Here is a 13,695-nt window from a genome sequence, read left to right on the forward strand (position 1 = left end):
ATGAATATCACTCCGGTATGTAACATATTCAGATTAGGCAGGGCATGATATGTCAGGTAAGGGAACACATGGCAAAGCATTAATGCTTTCACCGAAGGGCGCCAAGTCCGGCTAATTTAAACTGTCAGTGCCTAGTGGTGTAGTTGTCACAGGCAGACATCATTCATTCACAAAAGTCAGACTAAGTCAACAAGACAAAATGAAGTACTGAGTGGAGCATGCAACGCGTTAACCCCTTAATTGTCAGGGTAGTCTATGACACTGACAATGACTTAACATTTCGGAACTTTCAAGATATCTTATTTCTCAAAAACCAATATCTTTTGGCTGCTATAGTAAATCTGACGGGGAAACCACAGAAGTCTCTTTATAAAACAGATTGACTGAACATGTGCAAATGACAATATCACATATTATCAGGTAATCAGATGCTGTGCAAGAGGGGGTGACCGCCCAGGGACAATTCTGAAGGTCCAGTTTATGAATATTTTCAGTTAATTTGGTTCAAAATTGAAGGCTAGGAGGGCAGCGGTTTTCCTTCTCACCCCGGGCGCTAAAATTTAAAGTTACGGCTCTGACCACATGCGTTTTGGTTCACTAAAAAGGCTCCACTTTAAGGCAGATTTCTAAGCTTTTAACCTGTGTGGGACAGTCTTAGTGTCACAAAAGAGACCAGCATAATTCCCTGCATTGTCTACGACAGCGCTATTCAAAAGGTGGTAACCCAACTCCCGCAGAGCTTTTCCAATAACCCAAACCCCCAGTCAGCACTGGGATTTCCAAACCAGTACAAAGGAAGCTGTCACCAGTCTATATAAACCATATAACCACAGAACAGATTAATTACCCTTAGTACACACACAAAACAGTGACTTACCTTCAGTTAGAAGAACCAGCAAAACGCAGACGGAGGGGGGCAGAATCCCAAGGGAGATGGATTAATTCCTGGTTGGTAAAAAAAAATAAAAAAATAGCAAAAACTTTTAGAATCCAAGTGATTGTCCTGATCTGAAGGGTGAAGATCTTGCTGTCATGAGGTTACAATACATCTCCACTCTGAAGTCCTAATACTGCCTGGGAAGTGGCAGATCCTAGATCCACGCTGTGCTGCGTTCCTAGAACTCCTCTCACCTCCAGCTTGGAGAAAGTCCCTTTACACACACAGCATAAGCCAGCTGAAGTTTACTGTGAGTCAGTCCCAATGCACAGGCACCTCCCTTTCCCTCTCCTGTCTCCCTGAAACTGATCAATTTCACTCCCCTCTGGAATGCAATCCTTAATTCTGCAGCTTGCTGGCCGCATCCATTCTTCTCCCCCCCATCCCCTGCCCTCTGTGCCTGGTGGGCTTCTGTGCTTATACTAAACCACAGGATGGGCTGCTCCCCTCCTCCCTGTGACAGCTCCAGCACAGAACCTAGACCTTGATGTGTGTCAGCCTCCACCCCTCACACACCCCCCTGTTCCAGGACAGCTGTGTCCATTGTAACAATCACTCTGTGCATGTCAGCAAGTATTGATCAGTATTGTATAGGACGCAGGCTTGCTACTAAGGGATATATTTATTGGCCACAGTGGCCAAGTGGTTAGCACTTCTCCCTCACAGCACTGGGGTCATGAGTTCAATTCCCGTCCATGGCCTTATCTGTGTGGAGTTTGCGTGGGTTTCCTCTGGGTGCTCCAGTTTCCTCCCACACTCCAAATATATACTAGTAGGTTAATTGGCTGCTATCAAAGTTGACCCTAGCTCTCCCTGTTTGTGTGTGTGTGTGTGTGTGTGTGTGTGTGTGTGTATGTTAGGGAATTTAGACTGTAAGCCCCAATGGGGCAGGAACTGATGTGAGTGAGTTCTCTGTACAGCACTGCGGAATTAGTGGCGCTATATAAATAAATGATGATGATGAAGTGGAGATGTTGCCTATAGCAACCAATCAGATTCTAGCTGTCATTAATTTAGTTCTACAAAATGACAGCTAGAATCTGATTGGTTGCTATAGGCAACATCTCCACTTCTTCAAACCCGCAGTAAATCTAGCCCTAAGTGTCATGACTGCATATAAGACTATGTTATATTTATTCTCACTAGAACAATGAGTAACAACTGGGAGGCTTTCAGGCCGCGCTCCCTGAGAATAAATACATAACTATATAAGAGGGGAATTCAATTGACCGCGAGATATTTTTTAATAGTCATTTTTAACGCTGTTTTTTTTATCATTTTTGAGCGGGTTAACTTTACCCGCGATTTAATTCCATTTTTAACGCTCAGTTTGAAACGGTCCTATCGCCCTCCAGTAGGAGGTCTATTGAAGTATAGGGTGTGCGAGAGGCAGCCGCGTTATAAGCTATTCAATTGTTTTTTAACGCGGCGCGTTAAACAGGCCAATATGCTGTTTTATATCGCGCCTCATTGGGGTGTGCTAAAAATAAAAAAATCTATGAACACTATTTGAAATCATGTAATAAGGAAAAAAAAAAGATAAACTATGTTAATCAGTAATGCCTAACATGAAAAAGTTGGTTTTCTTGTGAAAAAATAATAAAACAATAAAATAAATAAATAAATAAATAAATAAAAAAAACACTAATCAAATATATTTGTATATGTTTTTGGTACAAATATGTATGCCCTAATGTGTTTTGACATGTATATATGATTCTATAGTAAAAAATAATGAAATAAAAAAATATGCTACAGAAAGTACTGTAATGTAGATATTATCAAATAAATAGGTTGTGTAATGCAATCTAATATATGAAAATGTATGCCAATTTTTTTAAGTTATACATGACCGCATTAAAACTCCGCTTCACTCCCCTAAAAACTCGCAAACACCAATGATTAACGCTCCGGGGCAGCGTTACCTCTTTTTCAATTGAATTGCACGAGTTTTAACGCTGCACTAACTAAAACCGGTCGCCATAACAGTTAAAAACCCGCGTGGGATTTTTTTGTATAAAAGCTGCGGGGACAAAAAAAAACAAAACTTGCGGTCAATTGAATACCCCCCTAAGAGTCTCCAAAAGCAAAGGGGACTTTTGGAAAATGCAATTTACATGGGAGCCCTGTGAGTCAGTGCCCAACCCGTTGGGTTTGTAGAAACGTGACATACGTTAGTGCTGATAGAGAATATTCACATGCAGACAGATCTGTTTCGGCCTTTTTTGGACTCATCAGTGCAGGGAAAGTTCTCTTGGTCAGCATTGAGTGGGAGTAGACCTCCCAGACTCCACCAGAGGCGGATCCAGGGGGTTTCGATCGCCCCCTCCTTAGCAGGGACTGGCTGCCTGCTGTCGAACACTATGGGGGGGAATTCAATTCCCCCCCTCCCCCCCCCCAGAATACCACCTCGGCAATCCTATTACCGTTAATACGGTAATTTTAACACAGATTTCTGCTCGCGGCTTAGGGAGCAGCGAGCAAAAAGCCAGCGTTGAAATTACAGCATTAACGGCAATTATGTGCACCATTACCGTAATATCGGTAATAGTGCGCAGGGCGCGTTACTTTTTACAGTAACGCGACCAATTGAATTCCCCCCTAAGTGCGCTATGTACATATACCTGGCGGCCGATAGGCAGGAAGAGACTCCTACCCAATAGTGGTTTAAACGCATTTGGAGCGGCCAGGCAGCATCCTCTATCTCTTGGCCACATACATAGCGTGCGGCCTCAGACAGCCTAGCTCATGCTAGGAGTGGAGGAGGGGTCAAAGCCCACCAATCACAGTGACAGTGCCCCCCCCCCCCTAAAAATATATCTAGATCCGCCCCTGGACTGGCGCAAGAGCAAGCGGTTTTTATCCGCAGTGGCACCTACCTGCCTGCCAGGTAGGCAGGAACAAGCCATGATGGCACCAATCACATCATCAAGCACCCCCAGCACATTGAACACTGAGTGGCAATAAGATATTATAAGCATATGTTATTATTAAGGCCCTGTGCACAGAATTATACAAATTGTTTGGGTTGTTTTTTTTTTACAAAAGTTACAAATACCAAGCTGCCTTCTACTAACAGGAATACATGTAAAATGACTTGTGTTTCAGTTTTTCCAGTTTGATGACTGTAGATTGTTGCACTGTGACCACTAAGTACTTCTCCAACCCCGCTATAAGCACTTTGCTCCCCTAAGGCTTAGCCCCCCTGTCCTCCTGGGTTAGCCCTGACTGTACTGTATGATTTTCCTAGGCACTTAAATGGGGCTTTTAACCTGACAACTTTAATTTATTGGTTTGGGCATACCCTGATGCACCTTTTTCCTTTAAATCCCTTGCTTTATTATGCAGATTAGGCAGATTTGTGAATTTTCGCTGCCCTTGGACACAACCTATATCTGCTCTGTGGACTCAAAGAAGCAAGATGGCAGTATTTAAAGAGGAGAAGAAGTTTGCACAGGTGGAGGGGTGGACTTGAAGGTGTTCCTAGCATAGTACAACTTCCAGGAAGACATGTACAGACTAAATAAATTCAAGTTGTCTAAACCCCTTGTCCTATCTAAGTTCATTCTGTTACAAATAGTTTTTTTTTATTGCATTTGTTAGTCATTTACATTCAATTTATATCATGATCCCATGATGTCACAACAATTTAGGGGTATATTTACTAAACTGCGGGTTTCAAAAAGTGGAGATGTTGCCTATAGCAACCAATCAGATTCTAGTTATCATTTAGTAGACTGTACTATATAAATTATAGAATGTGATTGGTTGCTATAGGCAACATCTCCACTTTTCCAAGCCCGCAGTTTAGTAAATATACCCCTTAGTCTCAGCTATTTGACCTGTATCACATCCCATCAATACATTCATCTAAAGAGGTGGGAGGAGCTTCAGCTGTCTGTAATACATACCTCCCAACATTTGGGATGGGCAGCATCAGGGTAGGGGGCGTGGCCACACCGCGATGGGGGAGTGGTCACAGCCCCCGGGGCCGCCTAGCGCTTTTGAAACACTGGGCTGCCCCGTCCTCTCCTCCAAACACCTTCATTGCTGTGAGCACCTGAATACCTCACAACTTTCCCACCCGCGGGACAAAGCTGCCCCAATCAGGATGGCGGGGGATTGTAAATCGAGATAGTTGGGAGGTATGGTAATGGTGTTGGAGGTGAGACTTTACTTTTTAACAGTGCTGCAGTGGAACGTCAACATTTTTTAGAAAGTAAGACATTTGCTATTCCTTTGTGTATAGGGTCATGTTTTCTATGTATACCAGACATAGCAGAAAAATAATATTATTGTAAGAAGGCAGCCATTTGTAGACTGCTATGAAATATGTTACAAGGACCCATATAAAAAATTTTAAATATAGCAGAATACAGTTCGCTAGTAAGGCTGCACTGTGGAATCATATGAATGTATATTCTGGAATGTTACAAGATGGAATGTTAGATCGGACTCTGTTTTAGAGTTATAGCTGTTTAATTTGAATATATCATTCTACCCAGTAAAAATATAAATGTATAATGGGTCTTAAAGGAGGAGTTCCCCATTTTTGTTTATCGTCCTAAACAAGGCTAGTGTGTATGCAGTCCATGGACCGAGCGATCGGAACATCGATCCCATGTAAAATCGCTCGGCATAAAAAGTTGGTCGCAATTTCTGTAGTGTGTACCCAGCTTTACCCTTTAAAGCAGATAAAGTTCCCTCTCCACCCCTTCAATATAAATTAAATATCTTGTTCAGCAAAACAAAATCTAGGGGCTGATTCATTAAGGATCTTAACTTGAGAAACTTCTTATTTCAGTCTCCTGGACAAAACCATGTTACAATGCAAGGGGTGCAAACTAGATTTCTGTTTTGCACATAAGTTAAATACTGACAGTTTTTTCATGTAGCACACAAATACTTGATAGCTTATTTGTACACTGAAATTTAAAGTTGATATTTGTCTGCTACATGTAAAAACAGTCAGTATTTAACTTATGTGCAAAACAGAAATCTAGTTTGCACCCCTTGCATTGTAACATGGTTTTGTCCAGGAGACTGAAATAAGAAGTTTCTCAAGTTAAGATCCTTAATGAATCAGGTCCCTAATGTTGACATGTTAGTGTGATGCGAGGTTCATCGTGCACGCCGACGTTTTGCTTCTCCCCCCCATCCTCCGGGGGATGCCAGAGGAGAGGTCAGATGACAAATAGGGAGGGAACGTGGTGACACAATCGCATCACCGCGTTCGTGAATTGCGGCTTCGCACAGCCGGGGGGCTACAGCAAATCGAATCCGGGAGGACTCTCTAATTCTGCAAAAATAGATAGTGACCTCACTAGCACCAGTGTTACACCAAAAGCAGAGTGAATTGCAATTACAAGGTGTCTTATACTATCAGAGCAATTTTATACGGCTCCATACATTGGACGCCATCTAGTTCCAGAGTGATCCGTGGAAATGTCCCTTTTTCCAGTGCTGTCCAACTGTACAATAAAATACCCCTTTTAGTGTGTGTTAGATACACTACTTATCGGCTATTCGTCACGTGAATCTCAATGTTGCCATTGTACGGTACAACCCGTTTAGTGCAACACAACGACATTTGCGCTAAAGAGCTTTAAAAACTATTTTCCACATCCACAAACGGGACAGAATTATTAATTGGGAGCAAGAAATGGAGGGGTGAGATCGACTCATTCTGCCGCTACAACAAGCTGAAGTTCTTGGACTGGGTCAAGATATGTTGATGAGGTACAGGATTGAGGTAGACATCTCTTCCCATTTGGGAAGAAATAGAGAATACAACACAGAAAAAGGAGAATACTTTCAAGCAAGTCCCTTCTGGAGAACTCTTGGCTTTCATGAGGGGCTCTGTGGAATTCACCCTCCGCGCCCCCTCCCCTTGTCCCTCCAGCCCCCCTTCTCCGCACACTTGTGAATGAAGCTACTGTGGGTAAGGTTTGTATCATCAGAGAGGAAACTAGGAAGCAGTGGTTTGGGGGCTGCACGTTAGTAAAAACACACCCCAAGCTGGTTTTATTTCTGTAAGGCTAGTGTCAGACCATTCATTCCCAACACAGCATTAATCATACCTACACTGGATGGGGGATATGTCAGGAAGTTGGAGACCGTAGAACGTTAAAGTTAAATTGGCCTTAAAAAGGTGTTGCACGCACATAATATTCTTATAAAAAGCACCATTTCTATCTCCATTTCTGCACCACAAACGCCAAATCACGTGCAAGCGATAAACGGCGAATGTTTTACATGACTCCAAAAGAACTATACAACGTCTTACTCCGACATACTATGAAATGGGACCCAGTGGGGGTTATTTAATTATTACATAGCGCTTACATATTACGCAGCACTTTACAGAGTATATTTAATCATCCGCATCCGTTCCTGCACCATAGGAGCTTACAGTCTAATGGAACTATTTATTAACAAGCGGAGATAACTGATTTTTATTTTAATTTTATCACTGCTTACTGTAGCGCTAAAAATGCTGCTATCTATGCAATCTGACGGGGCTAAAACAGAACAAGAATTACAGCAGTTCAAAGTTTATTAAATAGGATTCCTACATGGCATGTACGGTAAAGAGCCCTTAGATCAGTTTAGTTCTCTATCGCACGAGCGCACACTAGGGTTAATTATGTTATAAGCCAATTAATCTACCAGTATGTGTTTGTCGTTGAGTACAAATGTATGTGGCGGCACTTATAATGATAATGTCGACGCCAAAATGTCGACAGGGTAAGTGTCGACACATCCATGCTGTCTACATGGTTAAAATGTAGACATTGCGATTGCCCACACTAATAATATTGACAGTCACAATGTCTGCATTAAACAAGCAAGGCCAGCAGGTCCGACAGCTATTCAGCAGCCAATACCGCCGGCACAAAATAGTTATAACCCGCCCTGCCCAAAACACTAATAAAACTACCGCCCTCCCTCCCAACACACCAAAAACTTGTGCTGGCAGCCGACGGACCCAGCGGCAATACAGCCCCAGGACCTGCAAGCCTTCGGCACACAAAGGGTTAAACAAAAACCACCAGGCCCGTGCTGAAAGCACTAGGGCTCTTCCCATAGCCCCAGGCAGTGGGGGTGGGGTAATAAAAGCATACGACGGCCGAATTCCGGGTAGGTCTCCCGGGAGAGTAGGGCAGTCTCTCGCATCTGCCCACTTCCTAGTGAAGTGGGGGAAATTAGAGCCAAAAAGATGCGTGCCCCGCCCCTCGCACGCCCACCTCCCCCAGGCAGCTCCAGGACGACAGTTCTTGAGGTTGGCAAGTATGAATAAAAGTGATTTTATTAATAAAGACACCATTTTGTGTTGGTGAACTATAGGTCCCAGCAAGCCCAGGGTGCCATTAACAGTTTGGGCACACTGGTGTTTGTACCACACCAAAACGTCAACAGGATAAGTGTCGGCATATTCACTGCCGGAAATATGACTACCGCCGTGTTTCTTGACTGTGGCTGGAAACCAAAGCACACAGAGGAAACCCACACAACCGTGGGAAGAACGTGCAAACTCCACACAGACGGTGCCCTGGTCTCAGCGGTGAGGCAGCAGTGCTAACTACTGTGCCATCAAAATGTTGTCACGTGCCCAAATGGGCTGCAACCTACATCCAATTATCAGGCTAACATTAAGAGGCCGAATGTCATTGTTTGTTATGTTTTCCATTAAATTTGTGAACATTTCACTACGTTGTTCAACAAGACCCAGAGGCTGCTCCAAAACAGAACTGAACTGAAATTATAATTGACTTTTTAGCCTCAAAATGACTATATAAGTGACTTGTTTTGGTTTCTAAAAAACAATCATACACATCATGATAACACTATTTGTTATAAAACGCAGCATCGGAATCATGCCTTCTGGCGCCAAGCACGGAAAACGTTAGTAAAGGAACATTATGCAAATATATATATATATATATATATAATTTTGTAGATATTTATTTGGATAAAATATGTTTGCTCCTAGACGCAAGATATTTCTTTGAATATATTATTGACCAGTGTTATTACTAGTAGTAATATTATTGATTGCACCATCAATGGGCCACATAGCTAAATTTGCAGGGGGCGGGGGCGGTTCATCCACTAAGTTGTAGATCTATTACCATTGAGTAAAACGGGTTCTACCATTAATCGGTGGTGTGTCTTTCCCATCCTTGGGCAGCACGGTGGCTCAGTGGTTAGCACTTCTGCCTCACAGCACTGGGGTCATAAGTTCAATTACCAACCATGGCCTTATCTGTGTGGAGTTTGCGTGGGTTTCGTCCGGGTGCTCCGGTTTCCTCCCACACTCCAAAAACATACTAGTAGGTTAATTGGCTGCTATCAAAATTGATCCTACTCTGTGAGTGTGTGTCTATAGTAGGGAATTCAGACTGTAAGCTCCAATGGGGCAGGTACTGATGTGAATGAGTTCTCTGTACAGCGCTGCGGAATTAGTGGCGCTATATAAATAAATGATGATGATGATGATCTTATCAGTGCATCTTTAAAACTGTTTTTCTATTATAGTCTACAGGTGGCACAGTTACTGATGATGTATATGCTAATATCTAGTCATTGACCAAATGTCTCCTATAGACAGTAACAGCAACAGTGACATCTATAGCGTAAAATGCGCTCCTGCCAATTTATGATAAGAATAAGCAGATTTGGTTTTACACAACATGTTTCAAAATCAGATGTTGATTAGATGTTGATGATAACACCCTTTTAAAGCTATGCCGTGCACAGGCATAAAATAGCTGGTAAAGTCCCTTTTCAACAAAGAGCTATCTAATCCCAATTTGAGAAGGGTGTTATTATTAGAGATGCTCAAGTTCGGTTCCCTGAGAACCAAACACACTGGAACTTAGCAGATCCGAGTACCGAGCTGAGCCGGATCGGTACTTTCGTGCACCCTCAGAATTGAAAATGAGGCAAAACGTGATCGTTACGTCGTCGGATCTCGCGAGCTTTGGATTCTATAAGTACCGCCCTCCACGGCAATCCAGCGCCATTTCAGAGAGGGACACAGAAGGGGTAGCACAGTTCTTGGCAGTCTCTAGTGCAGTTGGGCAGCGTCATAGGGAGAATAGAAAGAGGAGGGGTAGCAGTGTTCTTCAAAGTCTACAGTGACATTCAGGAGAGCTCCATTGCTCCATTGATAATTGTCATTGCTGAAATACAAATAATAAGTCTGGCAGGCTTGGTCTTCTAAATCTGCAGTCACATTGTACTGTGTTATATAGGTAACACACAAAGAGGAGAGCTCCATTGCTAATTGTCATTGCTGAAATACAAATAATAGGTCTGGCAGGCTTGGTCTTCTAAATCTGCAGTCTTTGTTTGAAAGTGTATGAAAATAATATTGTGACCTGTGAGGTGGTCAAAATTGACTGTAAACTACTTGAAATTAGTGTTATTGAGGTAAATAATAATGTAGGGGGGGGGAAAAAGCAAAGATATATGATTTTAGCAAAAAAAAAAATGTAAAAAAAATCAAAATAATAAATAAATCGGGATTTTAGAAAAAAAAAATTGGGATCCAAAGCCAAAACACGCAAGGACGATTTTGCCAAAACCAAAACACGAAGTTAATCCAGATGCAGAACGTGGGGTCAGTGTACATCTGTAGTTATTATAAAAAGCAAAGTTTTGATTACACTGGAAATCAGTTTTATTTATTATTCTGGTTTTTTTTGTAAGTTCTAGTTACATTTTATATAGGAAAGAGAAAGGCATTGTGTAGCTGTCTAGACATACAAAATAAGAAGAGATACTGAGGATTGCAGCAAGCAGAAGAAGTAGTACTGTGCAGTTGTGCTCACTTGCAGAACTGGAGCAGGTGCTAGCCAATTGACACGTAGCTACAAGGTCGTGAATATTGGTTGGTGTGTTAAAGACAGGTGCATTTTGTTCATAAATCCTTCGACATGTACCATCCATCAAATAAACATATTTTTCCAATCAACGCAGCGGTTTAATGGAATTTGACCAACGAGGCCAGACATTCTCTATAACTGGCAGAATGCTCTTGTATACTCAGGAGATGTTACCACCAAGACCTGTAAATCACTATATAGATACCAGGGCGCAGGTGATGGCAGTAGAGAAAATCAGTGATCTACAGGTCTGGCGGTCTTTCACCGTGGCGGCCTGATTGCATGATATTCATACAAGAAATTCAGAATTAGCATCTGTGTTCTGAATGTGGCAGATTCATCTCTCTTTAGTCAAGAAGGTAAAATGCCTTGTTACTTCTTTTATCTTATCCCTGCGATATAGTCAACAAGTAACGCGTAAAGAAGAAATGCACTTTCGGACAGCCGTCCGCGATCTAACCTGCCTCTCATGTTGCAAATGGGATGGCAGCTCTCCTGGACCGTCGCCTCCCCCTCTTCTGTCATTCTCAGGGACCGCTAAGCCTACTGTCCCATTCTCTCCTTCTGTCTCTCATTACCTCTCCCTCTAGATTGTAAGCTCTCATGGTCCTCCACCCTATATATGTCCATTCTGTCCTTCTGTTTGTCCCGGTCATCTCCTAGGCTTATTTCTTTTTGCTGTGTGCCATGCAATTTGTCTTGTTAATGGCATCCACCCACCCGTTAGTGTGTCCACGTATGTCACAGCTGCATAACCATGCCTGGCGCTACGGAATCTGTGACGTTATATAAATAAACGACGATGATGATTTAGCATTGCTCCCCGCTGTCACATCCAACACTGGAGCTATTATCTATAATATAAATGTCTAGTGGCGTGTGTTAGTCTGTCTGTCTGTCTGTCTGTCTGTCTGTCTGTCTGTGTGTGGAAAAAATAAAACCAAGCTGCAGCGCCACCTGCTGGGCGGAGTGATACACTGACCTACTACATTCTTAGTGTGTGTGGAAAAAAAAATTCAGAAAGGGCTGAAATTTGGTATAGTAAGATGTTTTTAATTTGTTAATTTAATTTGTTAATTGTTAAAAGTGTTTATAAAGATTTAAAAAATATATATATATATTTCTTGAAGGAGAAGTGACAGTTGGGAGTGGTTGGTGGTTGCCGGGGGTGACAGTGGGGAGTGGTTGGTGGTTGCCGGGGGTGACGGTGGGCAGTGGTTGGTGGTTGCCGGGGGTGACGGTGGGCAGTGGTTGGTGGTTGAGGCCTGGGCTATGGCCCAAATGCATGACAAGAACCTTTTTAACACCTTAAGTAGCTTGATTTGTCTAGAATGCATGAGTATCATGCACGGGTTAACTATATATATATATATATATATATATATATATATATATATATATATATATATTTCTAAAAAAAAAAAGTGTTTATTGTAGTTGTGTCGCACCCGAGCAACTAGGCCTGAAATAAGTTCTAACACTAAATGCAGGAGGAGACACGGGGTGATCGAGAATGACCAGGTCACCTACTGCCTCCTCTTGCATCAATGTATGAGCAATATGGTGTACCTAGTGATCATAAAAACAGAAAGAGAAAAGAACAATGAAATAACAGTATAAGATCACAGGAATACCTCCCTTATACTTTACAAAGTTGAATAATTGATATTTGTTCCGTGTGTGTCTTTACGCCAGAAATTCTCATGCGTAAATTCAGGATGGTCGGAGATGACGCTTATTCCAGTTGGCGCTAATAAGGCAATGTGCTACCAACTGTTTTCTTTTAATGGAAACAAAATCACTGCCCCAAACACAGCTTTGCTCAGTCACTCAGTAATCCTTAGCAATGGCTGCGTTTACTAAGGATTACTAATTGACGGAGCACCGCGTAACTGAAATGACTTGCACGTTGACGGTTATTCTTATTATTATTAATACTCCTGGACAAACAAACTATCAAATGACTTGGCTCCCATGAGCTTGTTTCACATTGAGTGCGGTTCTCAGTTTTTAGCGATCATGGGGACAATTGATGAAGCCCGAAAACCACGCGGAAACGACTTTTTCCACGTGGTTTAGGGATTTTTAAGTAAAGAGTCAATTTAAGAAAAGCCTAACGCAGGAGATATCTACAGGACTGCAGTCCCCATAATACCCTATGGGGACTGCGGTGTGGGCAGTTTTATAAAGCCCCTAGAAGCATGGCTTTTCCGAGCTTGACACGATGGCAAACTATTGGCAAAAACCTATTATCAGGGCACTTATGCTGTTATATGTAATAGGTGTCAGCGGCATTGGGGGTAGATGTTAAACCACAAGAAACTTTTAGACTTAACCAATTTGTTGGTTTTATTTCAGAACCTGTTGTAACAGTTGATATATACATATATACATGCAGCTCAAGTTATATACGTCTTTACAGTTCAACTGTCACTGGAAGAACCTGCTGAGAGCCGAACTTCCTGCCTGGGCATGCTCAGTAGAGCGATGCGGACGGCTGGAGGCTGCCCCACTTCCTGCCTTCACTAGATCACGGTGGACACCACTACCAAGATGGGAGATGGAGCGTAGCGCTCCATATTAACACAAACGCCATCTGAAGATAGCGTTAGCCATTCAATGCTATGAGCAGAGCCTCGCAGGAGAGGGATCTTTGGAACCCTCTCCACCAGCGTTGCTCCTCTCCCCTGCGCTGTTTGACGCAAACGGCAGCCTCTTCGTCCATCGGACTTGTCATTGTCCTTATTTACAGCTGCTTGCGCTCATAGTTTTAAACAGGTGAAGCTATAAGAGTCACTTATCTCTCTGGAGAGCCCTGTTCTGCTCTATTTTTTTCCATTTAACTCAGGCAAGTTATTGTCAGCAGTA

At 42.6% G+C, this 13,695-nt stretch overlaps 1 protein-coding gene across 3 annotated transcripts in view; it reads right to left on the bottom strand.

The window, feature by feature from the left end:
• Nucleotides 1-13,695, bottom strand: part of ADAMTSL4 (ADAMTS like 4) — a 242,828-nt gene that overhangs the window by 157,227 nt on the left and 71,906 nt on the right. For 2 of the 3 annotated variants that reach the window (XM_075192168.1, XM_075192171.1), the window contains exon 1: nucleotides 878-1,335. The exons of the other annotated variant lie outside the window; for it this stretch is intronic. The gene's annotated coding sequence lies outside the window, so the exon portion shown is untranslated. Of the gene's footprint in view, nucleotides 1-877; nucleotides 1,336-13,695 lie in introns of those variants that run through there. 3 annotated transcript variants of the gene reach the window in all.

The sequence above is a fragment of the Mixophyes fleayi genome, chromosome 12 (genome assembly GCF_038048845.1).
Source record: "Mixophyes fleayi isolate aMixFle1 chromosome 12, aMixFle1.hap1, whole genome shotgun sequence".
In the NCBI taxonomy this organism is placed as follows: domain Eukaryota; kingdom Metazoa; phylum Chordata; class Amphibia; order Anura; family Limnodynastidae; genus Mixophyes; species Mixophyes fleayi.